This window comes from Aplysia californica, unplaced genomic scaffold, assembly GCF_000002075.1.
Source record: "Aplysia californica isolate F4 #8 unplaced genomic scaffold, AplCal3.0 scaffold00317, whole genome shotgun sequence".
Classification (NCBI taxonomy): Eukaryota; Metazoa; Mollusca; class Gastropoda; order Aplysiida; family Aplysiidae; genus Aplysia; species Aplysia californica.
In genome coordinates, this window is record NW_004797587.1 from 342715 (window position 1) to 352431 (window position 9717).

Genomic DNA, 9717 nt, shown 5'->3' on the forward strand with positions numbered 1-9717 from the left:
TCACCAGTGTATTGTTTGCCTCTGTTATATTTTTATAATAATCACATTTCACATTCCGGTACATCAGAATCAATTACCTTCACTTTGTGCAGGCCTAGCTAGGCCAAGTAAAGCAAGGATTGAGTTAGTACGTCGGTCGCGCGGCCTTATGTAATATATTGGTCGTGGCCTATCATTGTCTGCGAAACTAGTAGTTCTGGATCGGCTCTATGCATACTTATATATGTGCACGTGAAAGCACGTGGTATTGTTCATGATATCATTGGCATTGGGCTCTCTTTCTGCTCTATTTATCAACTGTTTTGTCTGTGCTGTTTGATGTGTAACAACGTGTGGGTGGTTGGAGGGTGCCACTGGCAGATCCTACTTCTTTACTTTCCCTCAGTTGTTTCTGTCTGTTTGTGTTACTTTTTTCCAGCACTAAATGACCATTACTGTGTCGATGTGCTTCTCCTTACTCAACAAACAAACAAACAAACAGGCAAACGAGCATGCTAGGTGGGCGGGTGATCTGGTGTGGTTTGATTTTCCTTTCCTATGAAACATCAATCGTCCTTATTTCCCCTTCTTCTTTTTTATGTTTGTTATTTTCTTGTAACACCTTTAATCTTCTGGCGCTCATATGACTTTATGCAGTTGCGAGCGCCGTAAAACCTCTGTTAAAACGTTTTTTAAAATGACGATTTTTCCATTGTGCCGATGTGCTTCTCTTTACCTTCACTCAAACTCAAACAAAATTACACATTGTTTACTTGCACTGAAAGTGAAAGAGGTACATGCTAATGACTAAACACTTTCAAAAGTAAAATTTTCTTCAAGCTTGGCATTCTCAACTGTACGCTGTCGACAGTAATCGAATTTGATTTGAGTAACCCTCTCTAAACCAAAGAAAATCAAGATTTTGGTAAAAACTAACAGACTCCACTGTAATTAAAAAAAAAAAAAATTTTAGCTTTGCGTCTGTCTCTCCGTCTGTCTGTCTGCTGATTGTGGTGTTTGTAGCTCGCCCAGTCGTCTCGTCGCCTTGTAAACGATCTTTATTGTATATCAATGGGGGCGTACACTATTTACACAATAATGACTCTTTAATGAGCCCAAACAATACCTGTAGTAACACTAGCTATCTTCCCTACATGTCCATATTGCCATGTATGATGTAAATAGTGCGTTGGAGTGGTAGGTGATGTATGTGCGCTCTGCCTGGTGAAAACTGTTCCTGACGGAATAGGCCTAATTAAATTTGGCCATTATAGTTTTATAGCGCCGACAGGTTGAAACAAACAAACAACCTCTTTCTTTGTATCCCTCTCTATACGTAAAATAATTTGTACCCTGCTCTCAATCAGTCCATATCTCTGTGGGTGGTTGGTGGGTGCTCTGGTGTGGTTTGCTTCTTCTTTCCTATCAAACGTCTATCACCCCCGGGGCAGTGCCACTGTTTGTAGTGTCTTTAGGCCATTCCCAAAGGGGGGACATTTCTTGTTCAAGCACAGTGGAATTGTAAATGGGCTGATTCATCATGTCACGCTCTTAACTGTGCCTGATCTATAACAGGGAACTGCTGCTTTTTGTTTCCTAATCCTTACTATTGTCATTTTCCTCAACTTCTTTATTTTGTATGTTTGTCACACGCTTGTGACCTGCTATTTCCGGGGTGCCTTGATAGTCGAAGCAGACCTTGTGCTGTTGAAGCAAGAGAGGTGAGCAAAGTAAGTCTGATTCCCTCTAAAGAGTTCTCTGTTGACACCCACCCCTTGACGCTCATATCTGTCCCCGTAGAATTATGCAAATTTAAAAGGCCAAAATATGCACAAAAAAGCAAAATTATGCAAACATTATGCAAGTTAGTGTAACACCATTCGCGACATGTTTTGCACTTTTTCAACGCGAAGTTTCATGATTTTCATGTACAGAAAAATTGAAAACAGAACGTATCAGTAACAGTAATTTGTTGTGTATTTGGAAAAGAAAACAATACACATCAGTAAAAAAAACCCAAAAAACCCCAAAAAAACAAAAATATAATCTCTGTAACTTTCAGCTGTAGATCTAGAAATCTAGATCTATAGAGGAAAGAAAACTTTTTTTTTTTAAATTTAAAAAAGGACCTCTGATGCTGGCACATTACTAAAACCAGGGACACCTATCAAACATGAAAAAATCAGCAGACATGAGAACAACAACTTTTGATGGATTGAAAAATTGAACATGCTCAAGGAACAAAATCACAACCCATAACCAAGATCTTCTAACAAGGGAAATAACCAACTTTTCACTTAAATGATACTTATTACGGTGATTACGCCCCTTTAGTCAAATGGCGAGTCGTTAATTAGTTAATTAATTGTTTTGTGAAAAAAGGAAAAAAACGTGAAAAAACGCGGATAATCCAAAATTATGCAAGTGTTGCAGAATTGAGCGAAAAAACGCGGCCGCGGCGCGGCCGCACAATCGCATAATCCTACGGGGACAGTCATATATGACCTTATTTATGCAGTTAATTGTGAGGGCCGTAAAACTCTCTACTAAACTAAACTAAACGTCTATCGTCCTTATCTCTCCTCCTTCTTGTTTGTGATTGTAACTCTCTTGTAACACCTCTAATCTTCGGCACTTCTAATATGACCTTATTGTGTTGCAAGTGCCGCAAAATAGTAATAATAAATAATACCTTGCATTTATATATATATATATATATATATATATATATATTGCATTTCCACAAAGTTGACAAAGAAGTGCTCAATGCTCTGTACAATAATACAAATGTACAAAGAACATAAGCAGCGCACAGCTCCTATAGTAACTCCCTCTCTCTCACTCTCTCTCTCTCTCTCTCTCTCTCTCTCTCTCTCTCTCTCTCTCTCTCTCTCTCTCTCTCTCTCTCTCTCTCCAGTACATCCTTGAGTAAAGACAATCCCACAATGCTTACCCAGACACCCTCGCACACATTGATGAATTCACACAGTCATAAATTCTTACAAAACAGAACAGCATGAATGAACGATACTAGAGAACATAATACATATACTGAGAGAACAAATATATTTGTATTGGGAATGTCGGAAATTACAGATTGAAGCTGGACTGACACAAATGCGTTTTAAGTACTGATTTAAATTTTGATAAAGTGGTGGACTGCCGTAGATGAGCTGGTAAAGCGTTCCACAGGGTGGGGGCGTGGTATGAAAAAGCCCTCCCTCCGAGTCTCTGACTTTTGCTTTGGACAGGTCTTAAAAGTCTTTTTGTCGCCGATCTTAAAAGCCGAGATGGTATGTATTCGATGACCATGTCACAAAGATATGATGGTGCAATGTTGTTGACGCACTTAAAACAAAGAACAATAATTTTGTACTGAATTCGTGCTTTCACCGGTAGCCAATGTAGTTGAATTAGCATTGGTGTTATATGCTCTTTGAGAGATTTATTTAAAATTATGCGAGCAGCTTGAGCTTGGTTCTGTAACCTATTTACCGTTTCAGTGGGAAGGTTTCCAAACAAAGAATTGCAGTAGTCTAGAGTGGAAAGGACGAAAGAGGAGATGAGGGTTTTGATACACTAAGATATGTTGACATTAAAATTTGTCCTATTCTGCGCAGTTCTAAATAAATTACTTTACATAGATGGTTTATATGATGGTGCATAGAGAGTTTGCAGTAAAAATAAACGTCTAGATTTTTCGCTTTATCTGTGAAAAGGATGTTATAATTCCCAACACATAATGGTCAAAATTGCCCCACAATATCCCTGGTTTAGCATTGCAAAACAGAACTTCGGTCTAAAACTTAAAAAATCCATCCATCTCTCTCTCTCTCTCTCTCTCTCTCTCTCTCTCTCTCTCTCTCTCTCTCTCCTGCGCCAGAGCAAGTGCGTGCTCTTTAGAATGGGAGTCTTCTTATTTTGCCTTTCCATTCACTAAATATATTATTATGCCGTGCTGTTACTGTTATCATATGTGATTATATCTCTTTACCACTAACTCAGATTTAAGTTAACACTCACCCCCTTTCTATCAATATTTGGCGCTTCAGTATTTTCTGCCCCTGATTCTTTCAATTGTGACGTCTTCCTACAACAGACGAATTGTAGCCTACTGCAATGTGCACAGGAGTAGTAGTACACCATAGATGTACACTATAGTACTAGATACAGTACGCCCCTCTCTCGCCTTGCTGCGCGATGGCCACATTTGATACCGCCATGTTTTTTGTGGCAAGTTGTGTGAAGGAGTCCATGCTAAAGCAATGGGCTAGGCATGTTTCTCTCTCTCTCTCTCTCTCTCTCATACGCGATAGGCGAGGCTTGGTTCTTGTTGATTTTTTTTTTTTACATGGGCGCCGAGGCGTACTATATCTAAATTTCTAAATTGCAATAATACGGCGTTCTTTCTACAACTAGATCTACAAATAAATGTATTATTAAATAGATAGAGATAGAAATATGGGCTTTAAAAAAGAAGAAGAAAAAAAAACAACTTTATTTCTTCATCAGCACTTTATCTACGAGGTGGTTTATTTCTTATTGACCGAATCAAAGCGTATAGGGCCTATAGAACTTTTAAAAAGAAGTATGAAAAGATGCGTGTGTCATGGGAACCTCCCATAACCACCCCACCCTCTCTCTCCTCCCGAATCCCAATACCAACCCCCCCCCCCCCCCCGGCCCTCCTCAGATACCGGTATATGAGTTTGGCATTAAATTAAATCAGGATGAGCAATAGGAAAAAAAATTCCAGAGTTTTTCAGCCTTTAGGTGTAGGAATGCAATGAAGCTCTTGATAAAGCAAATTCAGTCATACAAATGATGAATACATGTACTGGTATTTTTAAAATCGAGTTAAACTTTCCCTTGTGACATTTGAACAGGAAACTGTATTTTTCATTCATAGGTTCACTTTTTTAAAAAGTATACTAAATTATAAGTAGTGTTGTTGATATTAAACTTTGGTTAATATTGATTTTAAGAACTAAAGTAGACCATATACAGCACTTAAACTAAAGCTTCTTCTATTGCTGTTTTAAGTAAGTCTAATTTTGGACATTAGTAAAACAACTGTGACAACTCTGGACTTACTAAAGATAAAAAAGTGAACTTAAATGTTGTTTTGTAGCCTAGTCAATTGTTTTTCTAATCAGTGCAGTGATAACTGAAACAAAAACCTTTACTTAGGTGATTTTGGACAATATTCAATAAAACAAAACAATAAAAAGTACCGGTACACTGTTTCAGTTTGATAAAGAAATTTCCTGCCCATTGTGAAAAAGATCTAGCTGCTAGTCAACCTTAACTTCACATGGCCCAGAACCTTACTGATGGCTCTTTATGTTTTAAAAAAGAAACCCGGAGTGACTATTTGTGTCTATAAGACATATTATGCACTAAAAATATATGATGTAATAAAAGAAAACAGACATCACTGAACTGCCTGACAGAACCAGTAAGACGTTAATCCAGGAAGGGACAAGAGGTTTCACATGCTTGCACCTTTAAGAGAATCGCTTTGAATCAAAACATAACGTTAGAATCAAATAAAACACGTAAGACTAAGAGCAGAGACACGCCCACTCACATATAAACAAACTTTTTAGCCACATTAAAAATGGCCGCCAACAAACTCAAATGTGTCCATGTCACGTAACCTCGTACGGACTCTAGTTTAAAAGGGGGGTAACTCTATGTAGTACACACATTTAAACTCCAGCTCACGAACTTTTTTTCAAAGCGTACCCACCTCCATTCTCTCTCTCTCTCTCTCTCTCTCTCTCTCTCTCTCTCTCTCTCTCTCTCTCTCTCTCTCTCTCTCTCTCTCTCTCTCTCTCTCTCTCTCTCTCTCTCTCTCTCTCTCTCTCTCTCTCTCTCTCTTTTGGGGATTCGAGCCTCAGCTCGGTCCGACGTTGTGTTCCTGGGAAAGACACTTTACACGTATTCCTTGGCTTGGTCATTTCGGAGATGAACGTTAAACTCGGAGGTCCTGCCTCTTAAACTTAATGAATAACGTAATACATAATGTACTACTAATAGTAGTGTTGATAGGGGCGACCTTAAACTCTCTCTCTCTCTCTCTCTCTCTCTCTCTCTCTCTCTCTCTCTCTCTCTCTCTCTCTCTCTCTCTCTCTCTCTCTCTCTCTCTCTCTCTCTCTGTGCATGTGTGTTTTGCGCGCTCGCGTAACACATAAAGATTTTAAAATTTAAAAAGTTGATCTAAAGTAAAGAGACGAAGGGTGAAAGAAAGAGAAAGATTATTTTATTTAACAAAGACGTATTTGTATCATACCAAACTCATAAGAGCTTGAAAATTTTTATGGCCCTAAAAAGGACCTTGGAAAAAAAGAATGCAAAGCAAAAGCCGAACTTTTCGTTCTTGCTGACTACTCAGAACGGCTACTTCCGATCATGTCTGTGGCGATGGCTCCTCCTCTTGCGTTCTTTGCGCCTGTGCTGACCCTCAGAGCTAGAAGCGGCTCCGCGGCAGGATCGTTGGGTCGAACGCTTGTTGGTGGATCTTTTCCTCGCGAAGTGAGTAACACGGTACTTCTGGGAGCCCCTCGGTCGGCTGATAAGCCCTTCGTCCAAGCCCTTGTACAAGGCTTTGGCCACGATCGCTCGCCCCATCTGCGGGTGTAACATATCCCGGGAGACAAGAAAGTCCACGATCTCGTCCCTGGAAGATCCGTTACGACTTCCAATGGCCTTGATGGCGGACATAACCTGCTCCAGATGGGTCAAGGCGTTCCTACAGGCTCGTTCGGCCGAGGGTTCCGCGTTCACTGGGACTTCAGATTCGGAGTCAGACATGATGACGTCACTTCCAAGACGAAAGTATACGCAAGCCGAAAAAGGCGCGCCGCGCGCGCACGAGACACTCATTTGATGCCTGTCGCGCGGACCTCGGGGAAAGTAGAGTGTTGGGGGAAGCTAGAGTGCTATTTTTGCTCGTGGTTCAGTTTATAGTATCCATACAAGCAAGTACAATGTACCAAATTACCTCCTTCTTTCCTATCAAACACCTTTCGTTCTTGTCCTTCCTCCTCCTTTTCTCTGCATTTTACTCTCCAGTAAAACCTCTAGCCTAATCTTCGAGTGTTGCAAGTGCGTAAAACTCTTACAAAAAACTGTAAAAACCAAACCAAAATAAAGGTACCAATTGTTTTAATCCCCTCTGGGATTCCAGCGCTTTACTAATACTATACACGTTGTAGTTCCCAGCGTCTGTGAAGTTATGAATAGTACATCATGTATTATGATATTGGCTGCTCTTGCACACAGAGGTGAGTTCGATTCCTAGGTGGGGGAATTTTGTTTTATCGGAAATTATCGAGTGTCTCCGTTGAGATGCAATGTCCTTCTTCCCTGCATTTGTCTTGCAAGTGCCGGAAACCTGCAACACCCCCCCCCCCAAAAAAAATACAACAGAAAACAACAACAACAATCCCACTAAAACAAGCGCCACTCAGCCCGGGCTGGCTTTGATAAACAGAGCCAAAGCAGTCCGCCGCCTCTGATTTTACCTGGAATACCTGGATATGTCATCTCTGACTCAGACGTTGACGTGTAATGACCCTCCATCCTTCAAGGTTGCGAGCTGTCCTTACACATTCTGCTATAATATATCAGTCCTTGTTTTACCGTTGTTCTCCAGTATTACTCTTCCAACTCTTTGTCTACCCCTAGCTCTCCTGCCCCACACCCTTCCTTCAAGCACTTCTTTCACATCGGTCGGGTGTCGTTTTCTGATTTTTTTTCTTTATTACCTATGTGTTGACGGTGCCGTAAAATTAAAAGAATTGCAACCGTTACTTTTTCATTCCATTCTCAGTACTGCATCCTAGCCATATAAACTATAACCGTTGTCGTGAAGCGGGTGTTTCTCTGAATCTGACATTGCCAGCAGTCTGCTGTAAACATCGATCGCCCTACTACACACACTGGAAGTAGTTTTGAAGGCAGTGTTTTTGTCCCACTGTCAGAACAACAGGTTGATGGTTGAAATAAATCGCCGGCCAACTGTTAAAATGTATGAAGCCCCATTCATTCATTCATTCATTCATTCATTCATTCATTCATTCATTCATTCATTCATTCATTCATTCATTCATTCATTCATTCATTCATTCATTCATGATCTCATTCATTGATTTATTTATTTCATGTATTTAATTTATGGTGGTATCGGTGCGCATGTTCATGGAATAATTTGTTGAAATTCAAATTCTAATATAAAAATTAAGTAGAAACAGCAGAAAAAATTCATATTATGTACTTAATGAAAAATCGAAGTAGATACAACATTGTTATAACAAAAAAACCCCGAAACGATTGTTTTTTTCCATCTCCCCGTTGCCAACGAAATGTTTGAGTGAGAAGTGAGATAGAGGAAGAAAAACAATCGAACCCCTCTGGGATTCAAACTTCTTCTTTTCATATTCCAAATGAAGTGCGCGACAACAGCGGCCGGCGAGTCGGTACTGGTCGTTTGCATAGAATACATGTAATTATCATTAAATTAGCACGGGAAGCACTAAATAAAAGCAGCTTTCATCTGTGTTGTGAGACTAAGAGGAGGAAGTTATTGAACTACATGTAACACTTCCCGTTGTATTCTGTTGTTTTTTTTTTCAGAGAAAATATCAGTCGGTGCTACTTACCAGAGGACGTCATTAAAACCTATTATACTTATACTCTACCACCAGCCCCGCTGTACCGCCCATTTCATGTTCACCCCAAGTTTGGCGTACAACAGGGTTTGTCTGTACATTCACTTTCAAAGAAACCCGTAGATGCAAAAATACACACAAACAATCGATTACACTGTTCCCGTGGTTTTATGCACCCCGCATAATTTAGCAAAATTTGATAATTTTTTCCATAATTTCTGATTATTTTCCTTTATCATTCTTTGTTAAAATTAACAAAATCGCATAATTTCACATTTTTGGGCTCAGTTTGCGTAATTTCAGAATTTTTCTTGCATAAAACGACGGGGACAGATTACAAAATGAGCTGCTGTAGACACCAGGAGTTTCAACTCATTTTCGAACCATGTTTATTTAGGCTGTTTTGTACCCAAGATAAGAACAAATCATTAGATTAAAGCAAACTGTGGAACAATCAAAATGTCGTTTCTATAACACTAACAGATTTTCAACTAAACAGAAAAATGTCATTGATTTCTGCTATTTCCTTTCACTTGATGCTGGACATTTCTGTTGGTACCTGTACCGTTATAATGGAATCTTAAGAAATATTTATGTCATCGTAAAGGAATCGTTTTTTTCTTAATTTCCTCTGCTTCTTCTGTTCTATGGAAATGTCTGAATCTGTCTGTAACCCGTGACGTGAATGAAAATCTGAAACGTGCAGAAGAGAGTCCGTAATTGTGAAAAAAAAGTCAATAAAGTATTATTATAAAGACATCATGTGTCTTAGTTTGGGAGTGAGAAATCTCTTTTATTGGCCTGTGTTCTCCGACAAAGTGAGAAGGGTGGAAAAGCCGAGAATTTCTTTTACGAGGAGGTTTGGGGGGGGGGGGGGGGGGGGGGGGGGGGAGCTAGTGTTTAATCTGAACAAAAATGGAAAAATTGACTAAATATCAAATTCGGGCTTTTGATAATCAGTTATTGAGGGCTCAGTATCTCCACATTCGTCTGTCAACCAAGAGGTCTGGGTCTGGAGGTCGATTCACGCCAGCGTCGATTTCTTTCCCTCGAGGAGAAAGAG